An 18935-nucleotide genomic window follows, 5' to 3' on the forward strand; every position below is an offset into this window, starting at 1 on the left:
CAAAAGCATGGATGGAGTGTTTGTGTGAACTAATATAAATTCAAAGTAAACATCATTACATAAAAGGGTACGGTCTTTTTTTTTAGTTTTATTCATTTCAAACGGGCCGGATCCGGCCCTCGGGCGGGGTTTGCCCACGCTGGACTAGAGGATACTCAAATTTCCTATGTCCAAAACTGAACGCATAATCTTACTTCTGTAACCCTCTACCTCCTCTTCATTCCCTATTTTGGTAAACACTTCTCCCAGTACTTCAAGCCATGTTTGAGGGCTATCCCTCCACCTCCTGCCTCAGACTAGCACATCAAATCAGCATCTGTGGATGCTAACCTCTACCGCCCCATCGCTGCCACAGCCTCTGTCAAGTCCCTATCACCTTGCACCTTTCACTGCAGTTGTCCCCTAACTTAACTGCTTTCACCTTTACAACCTTCTGCCTCCTCCCAATATTCTTCACCGTTACCTAAATGTACCTTTCTAAAGTACAAAACTGATCATATGTCACTCACCCATTTAAAAACACTCAGTGGCTTTCAAAAACTTTGAGGATAAGTTCAAAACGCCACACAGCCTATGAAGTCCTGTTAATCACGCCTACCTCATCTTTTACTACTTCCTTTCCTGCACTCTGGGCTTTCATCTGCTACTTGCAGTTCCCTAAATATGCTCTCACTTCTCTGCCCTCTTCCTGGAGGATTCTTTCCTGCTCCTTAACCTGACTCAGGCCTTCCTTCTCTACACCCTCTAGTCTGGGCTTAGGTGTTCCTTCTCTGTGCTCCCAGAGCACCTGTAGTCACCTCTACCAAAGTAAAAGTTGCACCTTTCACCAAATTCAAACGGTCCACTGGATGGAAGGTATGCTCCCATACAGACGTACAAAATGTGAACCCACCAGGGCCAGCACCATACATGGCCACAGCAATTCATCAACATACTTTTTTTGAGTAAGTCAACTTATGAATGTATAAACATTACATTCACATCGTTTTTAGGGCTTAATTTTTCAAACACTTTTTTGGTAGCAATATAAATAGTCCACTTCCCTCACATTTGTAGAATAATGATCAAGTACAGCTTCTAGAAAAACAATGATTGCCTAATCACTCAAAAGTTAAAACTTCCTCTAAAGTTACTCTCTGGGCAGCTTAGTGTGCAAACACATGCCACTGAAGAGCAAATGAAGGCCAGGAGCGCAGGGTAATGGGATAGTACATCCTGAAGTCGTCCTAGAAACTGACAGTGAATGAAGAAAGTGCCTGCCACCCAGGGGAGGGACAAAAAGCTGGAACTTTCAGGCCGCAAGACTTCAGAAGATAATGAACCTGTCCAGGATACCCACGCATACTGTATCTTCCGCTCCGAGAACAGTAACGATCATTCTCCTCTGGCTTCCAGAGCCCTGAGCACTCACTGGAATGCCAGCAGGTCCTCATGAAAAGGGCTGCTATGAGGAGCCATTTCTATAAAAGATGAGCCACCTTAGACCACCACAGAGCAATCAAAACACCCAACTAGAGTTACAAGCAGTGAATTATCTAAGTCAAACTCCATAAAGACAAGATATTTCCTGCTGGCAATATTTAAAAATAGGTGGGTTGCTGCTAATGCATTTAAAACTCAATTCTAAGTGCAGTGCTTTAGAATTTAGTAGGTTAACGAACCTCTCCCCAGGTAGTATAAATTTTGAATCTGGTGACAGATGAGAAGTTTGCAGGAGGCCCCCAAATTTGTTTTTAAAAGAAATAGCTAAGCAAGTTATAGTGATCTTTTCAAGGGCAAAATTGCTAAAAGCAAAACAGAAGGAACTAGCTGTTCTCATCTCAGTGAGAAACCTAAAGCAACACAGGGAGTTCTTTTTCTCCTTCTATTTCAAGTTAGTATCTGGTTTAAGTCACGTATCACAAGTATGAAAACTGAAGTACAAAATAAGTTTAAAAAAACTCATCTGAAATAGCTTTTTAAAGAACTAATGATACAGATTTCAATGCTTTTGAGTGTTAAAGGCTCTATGACCCGGGAGATTTCTGCTGCCATGGGTCCACCTGGTGTTGTTTCTGTGCATGGTATGTGTACGCATGCTACAACAGCTAGCGTGTAAGGGGCTGGTGAAACACCTTGCATACTGCACAAGGAAAGCCTCATGGAATACGATGCCCTACATTTATTTTAGTACCGGGAGACCTATACTGGACTCCGACCTCTTGCACTGCAAGATGATAAATTTGTGTTGTTTTAAAGCCACTGAGCTTGTGATAATCTGTTTCAGCAGCAACAGAAAACCAATGTACCTAAAAAGATCACACTACTTGTCAAGGTCCCACAATGACTCAAACAGGTCTGAGTCTTTCTTGTCCACTGTTCTTTCCTTCACACCACTGCACTGACAAGTTTCTCTAAAATAAACATCTTTGTATATCAAAAAAAGGTCATATAATTCCCCCAAAACATTTACTATGTAAAATAAAGAAAAATAAAATTGTTCCTAATTAAGCCAAGCAGTTTTATAATTTCCTTTCTTGTACTGTTTTGTGTTGAATTGCTTTTTGTTTGCTTAACTTAATATGAAACATTAATTGTTCCAACACTGTCCGCAAACACGTTGCAGTACAACTGGTTAGATAGCTGATTAGTTCAAAGAGTCTGAATTTTCACTAATGTTCTGGGTAAATTTTTTTAAAAATATATATTTTATTGATTTTACAGAGAGGAAGAGAGATAGTTAGAAACATCAATGAGAGAGAAACATCGATCAGCTGCCTCCTGCACACTTCCTACTGGGGATGTGCCCGCAATCAAGGTACATGCCCTTGACCAGAATCGAACCTGGGACCCTTCAGTCCACAGGCCAAGGCTCTATCCACTGAGCCAAACCAGTCAGGGATGGGTAAATTTTTTTTCATTCAACAAGAGGCCTTTAACCAAGAAACTCTTGTGTTGTCCCTGTATTGTTACTTTGATAATTTATTCTCCTCAAATGCTCTGTTCTCTCCTCTGTGGAATTCTAATTGGGCAGATTTTGAACTCCTGGATCGATCACCTAATTTTTTTTTAACTTCTCCCTTGTACTTTCTATATCTCAATTTGTTTCACTTTCTGGAAGATTTCTTTACTTTCCAGCCCTTCTACTGGACTTCTTCATTTCAGCTATTCTATCATCTCTGAACACTGTCCTCCTGATTTGTTCTTTCTCTTTCCTTTACATGCACATTGTTTTTGTTTAATGAGTCCAATATCTTAATCATCTGAGGAATATTCATGTTGTTTTTAGTTCTTTTCCAACCCGTTAGCATGTATTTCCTCCAAGTTCTTTTACTCAGTTCATTTATTTTAGCTTCCTTCATACCTGGCTGTAACAGGGAAATTCGCAGTCTCTCTGGCTCCATCTTGTTCAAGCCTGTGTAGGTCCCATGGCCTTCAGGCTAACAGCGCCTGCTTTGTCTTGCATGTAGACATGTTAATCATTAGAGGAATTCCAAAAACAGGCCCTCCCATTTCCCCTTCCCTTGACATAAAAGAAGCCTGAACTCGGTCTGAAGATGAATGTGAGCTACCACTAGGCTCCCCTCTTCTCAGCTGGGATCTCATCGGTCAATAAACTTTCCTTACTTCAACCTCTGACGTTTGAGTTGTGGACTTTTGAAGCATCTGGCACACAGACTTAGGACTGGTAACATGGTGATCATGGACTGTCCAACGAGGCTTCCCTGTGTGCATCCAGCATGCTAAATGGTGGGGTCAATGAAAGGCAATAAGGTGGCAAGCTGACTTTTTCCTCGGGGAGCCCACAACTGCAGATATGACCGGGTCTTTTATGTAGAATCTAGAGAAGGAACTGGCTGAAGGCCAATCTGAGGGAATCGACCCTGGCTGAAAGCACTCTAAGAGTAAGGTGGTTTAAAAATGCTGGCTTGCTTTTTGTCAGTATCCCCTCTTCAGGCAATTAGGTTGTTGATGCATTTAGTAAATTTTCTATCATCCATTTTAAAAAGTATCTCTCATCCAGGGTTATCTCCACTCTCCATTTTCTTTTCCTTTGTGGGCTTTATCTTTTTATACATTTTATTGTTTACAAGTTTTACTCTTTTATTTTACATGCAATAAACCTTAATATTTCAAGAAAATGACCTTAGATGTGTTACATGCAATAAACATTAATATCTCAAGAAAAACAATTTTAAATGTTACATGCAATAGACACCAATTATTCAAGAAAAATCATCTTATATATAATACTACATACAATAAACATTAATACTTCAAGAATAAAAGGATTTTAAGTATAATAATATTACCAAAACTGTACTAACATAGTATGATATCACAAAAGCTGTAGGAAATATTAAAAATCTGCAAACAGGATTACTTCTATTATATTCTACTATATATTTTTCCCCCCTCTGGCTCTATTTCTCTTAATCAGTTTATGTTGTTCATTATACTCCACAAATGAGTAAGATCATATATTTATTTTTCTCCAACTGGGTTATTTCGCTTAGCATGATGCTTTTAAAGTCTATTTTGTCGGATGTGAGTATTGAACTCCAGCTTTTTTTTCTTTTCTATTTGCATGGAAAAATTTTTTCCATCCCTTCACTTTCATCCTGTGTCTTTTGTTTTGAGATGGGTCTCTTGTAACCAGCATATAATTGGGTCATGTTTTTGTATCCATTCAGCTACCCTACACCTTTTGATTGGAGCATTTAATCCATTTACATTTAGGGTTATTGAGAGGTACTTATTTATAGCCATTTTAATTCGGTATGGCTAGGTTTCTCTCTCTGTTTCTCTTTCGCAGCAATCCTTTTAGCATTTCTTGTAATGCTGGCTTGGTGGTGATGAACTTCTTTAGCCTTTTTTTGTCTAGGAAGCTCTTTATTTGACTGTCTATTTTGAATTATAGCCTTGCTGGATATAGTAATCTTGGTCTCAGATCCTTGCTTTCCATTACCTTGAGTACTTCATGCCATTCCCTTCTGGCCTGTAGAGTTTCTGATGAGAAATCAGGTGTCAGCCTTATGGGAACTCCTTTGTAGGTACGTTTTCGTTTCTCTTGCTGCCCTTAAGATTCTCTCTTTGTCTTTAATTTTTAGCATTTTAATTATGATGTGTCTGGGTATGGGTCTGTTTGGGTTCTTCTCGTTCGGGGTTCTCTGCGCCTCCTGAACTTGTGTGACTTTTTCCTTTACCAGGTTAGGGAAGTTTTCTACCATTATTTCTTCAAACACCTTCTCTATTCCTTTCTCCCTTTCTGCCTCTTCTGGCACACCTACTATTCTAATATTGTTACGTTTCACATTGTCCCACAGCTCCTTTAAGCTGTTCTCCTGACTTTTAATTGTTTTTTCTTTTTGGTTCTCTAATTGAGTGATGTTTTCACCTCTGTATTCTAATTCACTGATTCAATCCTCAGCTTCCCCTAATCTGCTGTATATTTCTTCCAATGTGTTCTTTATTTGTGTTATGTCATTCTTTATCTCAGACTGTTCTTTTTTCATAGTTATTATATCTTTTTTCATACTGTTGAGCATTTTAAACATCATTACTCTGAACTCTGTTTCACATAAATTTCTTATCTCTGCTTCATTTATCTCTTCTTCTGGAGAATTCACTAGTTCTTTCATTTGGGGGTTGTTTCCTTTGGGGGGGGGGTTCTTGTTTCCTCATTTTGGTTGTCCGTTTGGTTTGTGACTATGTTTTAGGTAGATCCTCTATACTTCTCAATCTCTAGTGCAGGACAGTGTTAAAGGCTGTTTCTGACTAATTGGATCAGGCAAAGACTCAAAGCCTCCAGAGACCACCTCTGTCTACAGCAGTGGTTCTCAACCTTCCTAATGCTGCGACCCTTTAATACCAGTGGTTCTCAACCTGTGGGTTGCGACCCCTTTGGCGGTTGAACGACCCTTTCACAGGGGTCGCCTAAGACCATCCTGCATATCAGATATTTACATTACGATTCATAACAGTAGCAACATTATAGTTATGAAGTAGCAACGAAAATAATTTTATGGTTGGGTCACAACATGAGGAACTGTATTTAAAGGGCCAGAAGGTTGAGAACCACTGCTTTAATACAGGTCCTCATGTTGTGATGACCCCCAACCATAAAATTATTTTCGTTGCTACTTCATAACTGTAATTTTGCTACTGTTATGAATCGTAATGTAAATATCTGATATGCAGGATGTATTTTCATTGTTACAAATTGAACATAATTAAAGCATAGTGATTAATCACAAAAACAATATGTAATTATATATGCGTTTTCCGATGGTCTTAGGCGACCCCTGTGAAAGGGTCATTCGGCCCCCAAAGGGGTCGCGACCCACAGGTTGAGAACCACTGGTCTACAGACTAATAGGATTCAGAGTTGAATTGCCCACAGGCAATCGTCCTCAGGTGTGGAGAGTTTTTTCAACAGGTGGGGCAGTTGCTTCTGTCAGGAGGCTAATTGTTACTTTTAATCTCTTAAGTGGCCTCAAGGTAAGATGTTTTCCTATAGGGTGTGCCAACTGTTTTCCCCCCAGGCAAGGCAGATGTCTATGTGGGAAAGATGTCCTCAGCTGTGTGAGGGAATGACTCAGCACGAAACTTGGGGTGTCTGCCTTCTGAGCCCTATCCCCCGAGTCCCCAGTCCTGGTTTCTGCTCTCACAGCTCCAGTCCACTTCACCCTCCCTCTGCCAGAGCACAAGGTGGGTGGCCCCACAGGGAATTTTTGTGCATTGGCCCTTTAAGTGGGTGCCTGAACTTCCAGCTGCCATTCCCTGGCAGACAGCACCCCACTACTTTTCACAGCTAGATGCTATATGGGTACCATCCTCAGTTTGGTGCTTTCTGCTGGGAAGCCCAGCTTTGGGATTATATCACAGAGTTTTCAGTGGCACACTCCCCCCCCACCCCCCCACCCACCGCAGACATCTCTCCGGGACTTCAGTTGCCATCTGTGGGTGCCCGGCCAGCCCTTTTGAGCCTCCGCCCCTCCTACCAGTCTCTATATGGTCTCCACCTTCGGTCCTTGGGTATCAGGTTTCTCTCCTGTGAGTTTTCCATTGATTATTCAGGAAGCCTTTCCTTATTTCAGTTGTAATTCCAGCTTGTTCCTGGGAGCATTCTGTGCCTTTTGTTTTTTCATTCAGCAGAGGCCTTTTTTTTTTAAAGCAAATTCTTTTTTCTTTTTTTTAATGTTTTATTAAAATTGATTTCAGATAGAGGAAGAGAAACATTGATCTGTTGCCTCCCATATGAACTCTGACCAAGGACCAAACCCGAAACCTGGGTAGGTGCCCTGAATCGGAATCTAACCACCGACCTTTCAGTGTGTGGGATGATGCTCATCCACTAAGCCACACCTGCCAAAGCTACATTTTGTTTTTAAATTCCTTTAATGTCATGTAAAGTGGGGTTTTGGAGAGAGAGCTTGTGTGTGTGTGTGTGCTCAGTCCAACATCCTCTCTTATATTAGACAATTGGATCTCTCTTCCTGGTAACTAAAAACAAAACAAAACCACCTCTGTTCATTTCAAATAAAATGTACTTGTAACTAATTGAGGTAAAAACAAAATAAAGCCAAAACCCACATTATTTAAAAAAAGAGGAAACAATTTATCAACTCAACATCCATAATAGGAGCACTTACTAAATGCCAGGTACTAGCTGAGCACTTTACATAAATTATCTTATTTAAAACACTTAATCTATTATCTACTTTAATATACTGAATCCTATGAAACAGAATTATTACTTCTATTTTTCTTATCATTATTCCTATTTGCAAAGAATAAATCTACTCAAGGTCAAACAGTAAATAAGTACTGGCACTAAAATTCAAACCCATATCTGAATAACTCTAACTCCCATAAAAAACCAGATCTCATGAAGAGGAGAAAAAAGAGGGAAAAACTTAGTTTCTCATAATTACCCTTAACTTTAAAGCTCCTAAAAATGAGATAAATTTCCCAAAGCTAAACACTACTGAAATCACATTTGTCTTATGTTTCTTACTAATTTTACCTGTTCTTAAGATAGGCAAGAAAATGGCATCTAGTAATTGCTTTTCTTAGAGGAGGTTCTGTTTACTTATTCTATGAGCCAGACTCACAGACAGCTAACACTGTTTCTAGTACCTTAATGAATTGTTAGTATATGCATATATACATAATAGAGACATGCAAAAGAAGTATTTGTGTATATAAAGATGCCAGGTAGATACAGCAAGAACAAATAAAATAAAACCAAAATCCAAACCACTGATTCCCAAAGTGGGCGCTACCGCCCCCCCCCCCCCCCATGGGCGCTGCAGCGATCCAGGGGGGCAGTGATGGCCACAGGTGCATTTGGGGGCGATGAGTAACTGCTATTAAAATTTTTAAAAAATTAATTTCCAGGGGCTGAGTAATATTTTTTCTAGAAAGGGGGCGGTAGGCCAAATAAGTTTGGGAACCACTGATCCAAACCATACAAAACAGAGAGATAGGGAAGGGGGAGGGGGAGTGAATTAAGATGATAGTTATGCATATCATTAAGTTAATGTATATGAAAGTATTTGGACTAAGAAGGTCTATAAATGTCAGATAAGCCTGGCCGACATGGCTCTGGCGTGGCTCGGTGGTTGAGAATCGACCTATGAACCAGGAGATCATGGTTTGATTCCGTCAGGGCACATGCCCAGGTCGCAGGCTCAATCCCCAATGGGGGACGTGCAGGAGGCAGCTGATCAACAATTCTCTCTCATCATTGATGTTTCTATATCTCTCTCCCTCTCCCTTCCTCTCTGAAATAAATAAAAAATTTTTTTAAGTCAGATTAATAATTAACATTTGGTGGCAAGGTCTTTTAAAATGTTAAAACTAAAGAAAAACTAAAATAAAATAAAATGTTAAAACTGCTGGTTCCACCTCATCAAAACTAGTGTTGTATATTGGCATAGTCTTATAATTCAATTTCATATCCAATAGGTGTATTCCTTTTCATTTGGATAAAATTTACCAAAACATAAAGTAGAAAAAAACCCCCAAAACTAGTCTTTAACTAGTTTTGATTCACTAGTCTTAATTTAAGTTACTAGCTAACTTTCTAATATAGTTTCCAAATCTGCATGTGTATGTACATGCATTTGACTACACAGATGTTTGCTTAGATGCCTTTAAGAGCTAAAATTTTATGATTGTATGAAAAATTTGAGTTCACAATGAAAACAGAAAACAAATCACAAATGAAAACAAAATAAATAATGTCCCAACTACTAAAATGGAGAAATATAAGAAATTACTTTTCAAGGAAATAAAAGTTCAATCTACAAAAATAAATGGAACATAAGCAAACAAAACAGCTTATCTAAAAAAATTAGAATGTTTATTATGTACAAAAATGATAAGAAACCAGGCAAATCTTTAGAGTACGTGGTACTTAAGGAGACATAGCTGAGATCAGACTTTGTCTTGCATATGAGAGAGCCACTAATAAAATTGATCTGTAATATTGTTTACCCATTCTACAAGTTTAAGGCAGATAAATATGAAAACAGAATTTATTTTACCATATATTTACATCACCAATGAAAAGATTCTTAAAAAGTGTTTCTGAAAATGTTCAATATATCATAGACATCATAAAAATCAAGCCCAGATAATTAAAATATCACTATACCATCAGTCCCCAGAAATTATTTAAATTCTAATTTCTCTTTAGTCACAGATTATATAAAAATTGCATAACCATTTTATTTTCCTACAACAATGACTAGTTTATTACCTGAACTTTACCTGCCTAGTATTGATTTTTTAATTCTGATTTCAAAAATAATAGTTTGAGTTCCTTAAGAGTATTACTTTCTTTCCTATTTGTATATACTACACTATGTGAGATAAGAACGAAATCCACACTAACTCTAGATAAATAAAGGCCTACTCCCCTTCATTCTTGCTATTTCTAAGCTTATAAAACCCAATAGCAAAACAAAGCTTAATGCTATTGGTGTATTAGAGAAGCAACTTTATTTTAGGCATTTTAAGAATTCACAGGCTTATTAAAAGATGCAGACTTTCATATCATTTTCAGGAATGACAGAACTTGTCATTGAAGACTGTTTTCTAAACATAACAATCTCCCAGATAGGGTCAGATGACTTGCAAACAATAGACCTTTTAAGAAATGTTTCAACATTCATAGAAATGGCCAGTTAATAGGAGCACACACTGACTACTTAACATGACCTCCCAGATGAGGAAGACTGTCTTTATAAACATGAGGACAGAAAATTCTAAAGATCATATAGGGAAAAAAATTTCATTGGGGCTTATTGGCCACATATGTGTATTTTTTAGTTACGTGACCACAATGGGTTTTCTTCCAGTTAGAAAAAAAAAAATTTCCCCCGGGTTTCTTTTATTTTCCTTTTAGTGGTAATTATTTGTATCACAATTAAAAATCATATTATTTTTGGACTCCAGAGCTCCGTGCTCTAACTTGTTCTGTATTCAATGGTCTGTCATGTGAGATATGCTCTCCCAAGAGGTCCTGGGATGTGAAAGGAAAATACTAGAACTTCTGTTTTTATTTTTCATCTTTCTTTTTTCAATTAAGCTCTACTATATTTATAGCTCTAAATATACTATACTTAGTATATAGGTGACATAAATACCTGGTGGCTACTGACTGCATTTATTTCTTCAGTAGTTCCTAGAAACAGTAAATAGTAGATAAATGCTTAAGCGTACTTAAAACTAACTACAAAAATGAAAGCTGCTACAGTATAATGTCCTAACTTAATGTTTCAATTTATCTAAGTGTGTCTTTTTTTTGTACTCTGAAAGAAATGACCTCATGCTAATATATAAATGGAAATGCTGATGAACAAAAGTGTAGCAGAGCTAAATTGGGGAATTTTATTTCAAGAAATCTCTGATTTATTGAGACAACCTAATAGTCCAAGAAGTCAGGTTACTTTTCACTCTCATTGTATTAAATGCAAGGTCAAATATCAAAGAGATGCCATACTTTTTTCTCCCAGGCTGATAAAAATCTAAAAGTCTGAAAACACCATGTGTTGATGAGGATATGGAACAATGGTTGGGACACTCAAACTGCTGGTGGAATGTAAATTAGTAACAGCAAATTTAAAACAATGTGCTCTCCCACAGTAAAAGTGAATGTCCTTAGACTTTAAAGCCAGTAATTTCATCCTAGGTATATACCCTAGAACAACACATATACACAAGGCATAAAAGAGCGTTGCTCATAATACCTAGGACCACACTGTTAACCCAGATTTTCCTTTAACTTTATTTTTACTGCTGACATTATTATAGATATCCCTATTTTCATCTTCTTTGTCCACCTCCATCCAGCCCTCACACCCCTTTCCCTCTGGGCATCACCACTGCTGTCTGTGTCTATGGATTAAGCATATGTTATGTGGCTAATTTCTTCACCTTCTTCCATCCAGTCCTCTCTGCTTCCAACGCTCTGCTCTGACAGCTGTCAGTCTGTTCCATGTATCCATGCCTCTGGTTCTATTTTGTTTGTATTGGAGCAAGGGTGTAGTGGGAAAGCACACTAGGAGGCTTCTGAGGTGTTGGCAATCCCTGTTTCTTAATTTGAGTAATATTTGCTTCATGCTTATTATACCTTACATGTAAAGCAAACTTATAACTTATTAATATTTTTGTATAATGGTATTGTGGTTATGTTATATAAGAGTCATCTTTCAGGGATAAATATTGACATGTATTTATGGATAAAATTATGTAATTCTTGGGATTTGGCTTCAAAATAATGCAGGAAAGGGAAAAAGGAATTGAATGAGGCAAATAATTATCAGATAAAATAAAATGATTGAGCTGAGAAATAGGTACAAGGGATTCATCATAATATCATCTACTTTTGAATTATTATTTTTGCTGATGTCACATTTTAAGTAACTAAAAAGAGCAGCAACCTGGCTTGCTAAGAAATGGCCTGCTTCATCTATAGGTATATAATAATATGCTAATATGCCGATTAATGATTCTCTCTTATCATTGATGTTTCTCTCTCTCTCCCCCCCTCCCTCCCTCCCTCTCTGAAACCAATAAAAATACATATTTTTTTAAAAATCACTTCATCAGAGAGGACTATGCGGTACACCATTAATACCACCATTTTTCCTTCTCTATATTATGTTCCTGCTTTCTTTTTCCATAAAGCAGTTATCATCACCTGACATCATATACACTTATTTATTTACTACATATTTCTGCCATTGCAGTGAAAGCCATAATGGCAGAGACAATGTCTGTTTTGTTCGCTGTTATTTCGTCAGTACCTGGCCCATTGTAGAAATAGCAGTATTATTATATGCACTAATAATGGTGACTGTACATATCTAATTAAAATAACACATTTCAGAGACAAATAGCAATTATCAATACCATATGGCAAAAACATCAAATGGGGAAGGCATGTAACATGAATAGATGAATAGAAGGGGGGGGTGCAAATCAATATTCATTGTTTTTTGAGGATACCTTAGAAGTATATGTCTTTGATTGTGATGGTCGTAACAGGACTGTGTGTATATATATATGCCCAAACTCACCAGATTGTATACATTAATTATGTGCAGGGTTTTTTTGTTTGTTTTTTTTAATATATTTTTATTGATTTCAGAGAGGAAGGGAGAGGGAGAAAGAGATAGAAACATCAATGATAAGAGAGAATCATTGATTGGCTGCCTCCTGCACGCCCCCTACTGGGGATCGAGCCTGCAACCTGGGCATGTGCCCTTGACTGGAATCGAACCTGGGACCCTTCAGTCCGCAGGCTGACACTCTATCCACTGAGCCAAACCAGCTAGGGCTATTATGTGCAGTTTTTTGTATACTAATTATACCTCAGTAAGCTAGGGGGAAAAGAAGCCCACCTGTACTCCAATGCACAACAATAAGTAGGTCAAGACTTCACTACAGTCCTGTAAATAGCTTATGAACCTTTCCATTTTTAACACATTAAGTGCCCAGGCTGTTTTGTCTTCTGGACGGAAAGTATAGTGTCAGTCACCGGCGAATGACATGGGGCTTAACGTGTTAAAAAATTGTGTTGTAAGGCACCATCCAATTTTAAATTTACAGCCTTCGCTATATCTAGCAACAGCAACTACAGCATTTATACTACCATCAATTAAAGAGGTCTGGATTACTACCGCTAAAAAAAATGGGACTGTATTATACTGTCCTAAAATGAAGGAGTCAGAAGAAAAAGTATGATTTGTATGCTACTACACAGAAAAATGAAGTCTATGTTCTTCCCAATGTTGGGTTATTCCTTTTTCACACATGGAATGTGCAAGAGCAGGGGGTGGTAAGGAACGAGTGGGAGAGATGGCATGCGGCACTTAATTTCAGTAAATACTTTAGAAAACTAAAGTATTTAGAGATGACTAAGCAGCTTTCAAATAAGGCACTCTTGATACTGCCTAATGGAATGGCAAGGATATGTTTTTGTAGACTATAAACATACATATAATTGTCAGTGAAGTCACTAAGTGCCAACAAACAAGCTATTCTTCCACTGCAGTAACCACAATGCCCTGATCAGTTTTGTGTCATATTTCTCAGCAAGTCCAAAAGACTAAGAAATCAGATGCCCATGGAATTCCTGTGGAATATTTCATACAAATATGTATTATTAAACAATAACACAATACTGACATGTTATATGTGTGCAAAAAACTCATGCTGCATATCCTTTGTACAGCAAAAAATGTATTTCCAATGTCATATTTATAATTCCAAGGCTGTATGCTCCTGACATTAAATTTCTAATCTATGCCTTGCTATTTTAGCTTTATATGAGTATACCTAGATCACATGCTGGAACAGGATTCACTTTGTTATATACATTATGAATACCAGCAATAAAGTAATCAATCTTAAAAAAATATGGCAATACAATTTCTGGTTTGTGGTCTGGCATGTAAGAGTTTGGAAAGTGTCATTCCCGTCCACACAACAGGAAAAAGTTAAAGTGAAAACCAACAATTCTTACAGCCATTCGAGAACTGGGATCACAGAGAGAACCACTGCCCCCAAAATTGGAGAGGCAGATATAAAAATCACAAGTTATCATGAGGTGAAACCTCCAAGGGTATCCAGGACCAGTGTAGGAAAACCTAACCTGTAACTGATGAACTGCTGGAGGATTAGCGTAGACAAGTCTGACAGTAAAAAACCCCACGGGTCCAGTCTTAGGGGGACCCCACACTTCTGTGAGTTTTGCCTCCAGGAACTCTATGTTCTTCAAGTGCACATCAGAGAAAGGTCTCCCGTGTTTTTCAGCAAAGAGTGAGGAATGGGAGCCATTTTTAAGTAAGCCAGAGCATTCTGTTCTTAACAAAGCCTATCCTGAAGAGAAACTACTTCCCCAGAGCCCAATCGACGGGTTTTACTAGAAACTAACCAGCTCTGGGGAAGAGAATTATCCAACACTAGCCTTCCACATAGGGAAAAAGAAATACCCAACTCTAGCCCCCTCTAGCCTTTTTGTATGAACTAAGTAAAAACCAAAACAAAACTGAGACGTACTTGTGTTCATCACAGCCCAGGGGCAGACTCACTAAGACTGAAATCTAAGCACAGCAGTACATAAAGTTTCCCCTTCCCCACCACCTCACCATCATCTGTAACATGGCTCCTATATAATAGGGGAATATTTAAGAAGTCTCTAGGGAAACTCAAAACACATACAAGGATACTGAAGGAAATTTTACCCTCACCTACAGCTACAGCAAACAGTATGGCCTAACCCCTATCCAGATAAATATAAAACCTCAAAATAAAGGCCTATTTACCTCACTTCCTTTTACCCAGAATTATCATGTCTAATTTCCAACAAAAAATTACAAGGAATATTAAAAACTAAATGGCAACAGGATTCAAGTATTCCATAATCTTTAAAAATGTTAAAAATGTAATCTTTGGAAATATCAGAGGTAAATTGTATACAATAACTTAAACGTGTAGGTAAACATACAATCACTAAAATACACATTCATTTTATGTTTAAGTAAATTACAACCTAGCCCTTTAAAGCAGTGGTTCTCAACCTTCTGGCCCTTTAAATACAGTTCCTCATGTTGTGACCCAACCATAAAATTATTTTCGTTGCTACTTCATAACTGTAATATTGCTACTGTTATGAATCGTAATGTAAATATTTGATATGCAGGATGGTCTTAGGCGACCCCTGTGAAAGGGTCATTCGACCGCCAAAGGGGTCGTGACCCACAGGTTGAGAACCGCTGCTTTAAAGTCAGGAGAAGCAAGGATGCTCAACCCTTAATGATACTACTCAACATCATAATACTGGAGATCTCAGTCAATGCTGTTAAGATATCAACAACACAAAAGGTTTATGTATCAGAAAAAGGTTTAAAAATGTCACTATATCGACATATTTAGAAAATATAGTGTTCAGTAAGGTGTCTGCATAAAAAATTAGTACATAACATTATTAGTTTCCTATACATTAGTACAATCCAATTAGGAAATATCAAAGACAAACAGAATTTCAAGCAGAATAGTAATATAAAATCCATAAAATATCTAAAACAAAGTTAATAAGAAATGTGCAAAAATTACATGAAAAGGTCTATACAAATTAAGACACATGCCATGTTTCTCAACGAGATTACTCAATTTTAAAGATGTCAATTCTCATCCCTTATTCTAAATTTAATGCAATCCTAAAGTAAACACTTATAAAAATATGCATTATGAAATATCTCATACAAATAAAAACATGAAGAAAATAATAAGGGCTCAAATAATAATCCAACTTAAAAAATAAGACATTACCAATACAGTTGAAAAAGATCTATGAAAGAGATCTCTTCTATGAAGCAGCAAAATACACTAACACCAACAATTAAAACAATATGGTAGTACCAGTATATGTGTAAACACATGTACCAAAAGAAATGTATTTCAGAAATGGACTCTTAACTATATGAAAGCATAGTATATAATAAAGATGACATTTCAAATCACTAATAAAAAGATTGGCTATTTAATGAACTGTCTTTAGATAGCTGATTAGCATGAAAGAATAGTTAAACCCTCACCTCACACCACACAAATCAACCAATCTTCCACATTTCACAGATCAAAGCGCTAAATATAAAAACCAAAATTATAAAAGTAGTAAACAGAAAGATGGTGGACATGGAGCACCAGGAATCTGCATCGCCACCCAACAACCACAGGGGCAGAATCAGCCTGATGTAACTATTTTCGAACTCGAGTCTGTTCAAGGATTACAACCACCAGCGGAAGGCTTGAAAGGTAAACCACAGTAATTTCAGGCAATGTCAGCCCTTAGCACAGTAGCATTACCCATCAGCCAGCTCTTGCTGTGTTCCTAGAGCAGCTCACACTCGGCTATGGTAGCCAGAGTAGGCAAAAAGGACCCGGTCCTCCAAATATCTCCACTTCTGATCACAGAGAAGAAAGAGATAGGCAGCCAGTGTTGGAACACCTCCCCACACTGTTTGTTGCAAGCCCCTCCTTGTCTGGCTGCAGTGACTTCCAGGGGATTTAAAAAGCTAGCACCTGCCCGGCCGGTGTGGCTCAGTGCTTGAGCATCAACCCATGAACCAGGGAACCAGGAGGTCAGGGTTTGATTGCTGGTCAGGGCACATGCCTGGGTTGCAGGCTTGATCCCCAGTAGGGGGCGTGCAGGAGGCAGTTGATCAATGATTCTCTCTCATCACTAATGTTTCTCTCTCTCCCTTCCTCACTCTAAAATCAATTAAAAAAGATTTTTTTAAAAAAGCCAACAACCCATTCTCCTCCTCCCCCCACCCTTTATCTTTCATATTTTACCCTTTGGGGAGCTAGACATAACAGACTAAGACATTCAAAAACAAATGCATATATGAGGAAAATTAGAAATTAACTGTGCATACCCAGGGAAAGGCTTAGAAAAGATTATACCTCATTTGTCCTTTTATGCTATCACAAACAATAAAACATAAACTCACTTATTCAGCCAGCCAGCCAGCATGTAATAGATTCTCCAAGGTATTAGATTTGATGCTTTAGATACAAAGTAAATAAGGTCAGGGCCCCTATAGAATTAAAAATGTGGTGGGAGAGACTAGAGAACAATTATTACTATGTAAGAAGTTCCATGCCATAATAGAAAAATGAATTAAAGAGCTGGTAGGAATGCAGATAAATATTTGCTAAGTCAGGAGATAGCTGGGGAAGATTTTGTAGAGGTGACTTTTGATCTAGATCAGTGGTTCTCAACCTTCCTAATGCTGCGACCCTTTAATACAGTTCCTCATGTTGTGGTGACCCCCAATTTCATTGTTACAAATTGAACATAATTAAAGCATAGTGATTAATCACAAAAACAATATGTAATTATATATGTGTTTTCCGATGGTCTTAGGTGACCCCTGTGAAAGGGTCGTTCGACCCCCAAAGGGGTCGCGACCCACAGGTTGAGAACTGCTGATCTAGATGAACAGAAAATTGGAGGTTGGAGGGCAGGATTTCGGTAGAGGTAACAATATGTGCATAGTTTAGACGGCACAAAAAAGTGGGGCATGTGCCAAAAAAAAGTCAGCCAAGACCACTTACTACCTAATATGACTTTGGGCAAAAAAACTGGATCTATTTCAACTGGAAAATAAGGATAATGGTATCTTCCTCCAAGGGTTTCTGTTAGGAAAATGAGATGGTAAATTGAAAAAAATGTGAGTGCAATCTGGTCTGGCTGTCACATCTTGCACCCCTGATTTCCAAGGCCGACTGAGCTGTTTTAGCTCCTTCTCTCACTTTTCCTCCAGAAGTCATCTACTTGGTGAAAGAGCACAGCCTTCCCAGTCATGTACAATGGTCTAGCACAGTTTGTGACATCATTTACTCAAAAAAACATTAATTTATTTTCCTTCCCCCCCCTTTTTTTTAACCAGATTTTCGGAGATCCATTGAACTACTCTCTGTGACACTCCTTAGAACTGCCCTGCAATTACTGCTAGGGTCCTGATTCTCAACTTAGCACCAGCAGTATGTTTCATAAGCACCCACCCAATCTGTGCGTATATTAATTCATACTTACAGGTTGAGGCTGTTCTGCAATACAGCAGTTGAAACACAACCAGAACTCACTCATGCTTATAGTCCAAAGTATAAATGAGCACCAAGGAAATTTCCAAATCTCTACTTGGGAAGCTTCACAAAGCACACTCCTCAGTATGATGGATGTCCAATGATGTCCAAATAATAATTTTAATACTTCCTTGTGTTTTAGTTCCTGGAAGTCAAGTATCTTATGTAGTCAAATTAATTAAGAAAAAGACAGAATGTTTCCTTTCTTTGCTTGTGGTTCTACAGAGACTTGTTTCTGAACCACCAGGAAGGTATAAATGTTGTCTTGGCTCAGGTACTCTAGAAAAAAAAGAAAAAGTAAAGAAAACAAGTTACTTTACTTATTTGTAGAAGCTTTTATTTCTTTCATTTTTTTATTGTGGGCAGTATTACAGATGTCTCCCATCCCCCCCTTTTATCCCCTCTGTTCAGCCCCTACCACCCCTCAGATCCTTACCACCCTATTGTCCACGTTCCATGGGTTATACATATAAGTATACTAGAGGCCGAAATTCGTGCATGGGGCAGGGGATGGGGGTGGTGTCCCCTCAGCCCAGCCTGCACCCTCTCCAATCCAGGATCCCCAGGATCGGGCCTAAACCGGCAGTTGGACATCCCTCTCACAATCCTGGACCACTGGCTCCTAATTGCTCACCTGCCTGCCTGCCTGGTCACCCCTTACTGCCCCCTCTGCCGGCCTGGTCGCCCCCAACTGCCACCCCCCACCAGCCTAGTCGCCCCTCACTGCCCCCAGCCTGCCTTCCCAATAACCCCCAATTTCCCGCACCCTGTACTCCATGAAGCGA

At 38.4% G+C, this 18935-nt stretch overlaps 1 long non-coding RNA gene across 4 annotated transcripts in view; it reads right to left on the bottom strand.

The window, feature by feature from the left end:
• Positions 1-2894: 2894 nt before the first annotated feature.
• LOC102438244 overlaps positions 2895-18935 on the bottom strand; it is a 29700-nt gene continuing 13659 nt past the window's right edge. Inside the window, exons 2-4 of one of the 4 annotated variants that reach the window (XR_002829173.1) lie at positions 18101-18429; positions 17013-17067; positions 2895-3722 (exon numbers count right to left, since the gene is read on the bottom strand). This is a non-coding gene — a long non-coding RNA (uncharacterized LOC102438244). Of the gene's footprint in view, positions 3723-16121; positions 16144-17012; positions 17068-17518; positions 17701-18100; positions 18430-18935 lie in introns of those variants that run through there. The other 3 variants (XR_002829176.1, XR_002829175.1, XR_002829174.1) reach the window with 3 other exon arrangements.

This window comes from Myotis lucifugus, unplaced genomic scaffold, assembly GCF_000147115.1.
Source record: "Myotis lucifugus unplaced genomic scaffold, Myoluc2.0 scaffold_1, whole genome shotgun sequence".
In the NCBI taxonomy this organism is placed as follows: Eukaryota; Metazoa; Chordata; class Mammalia; order Chiroptera; family Vespertilionidae; genus Myotis; species Myotis lucifugus.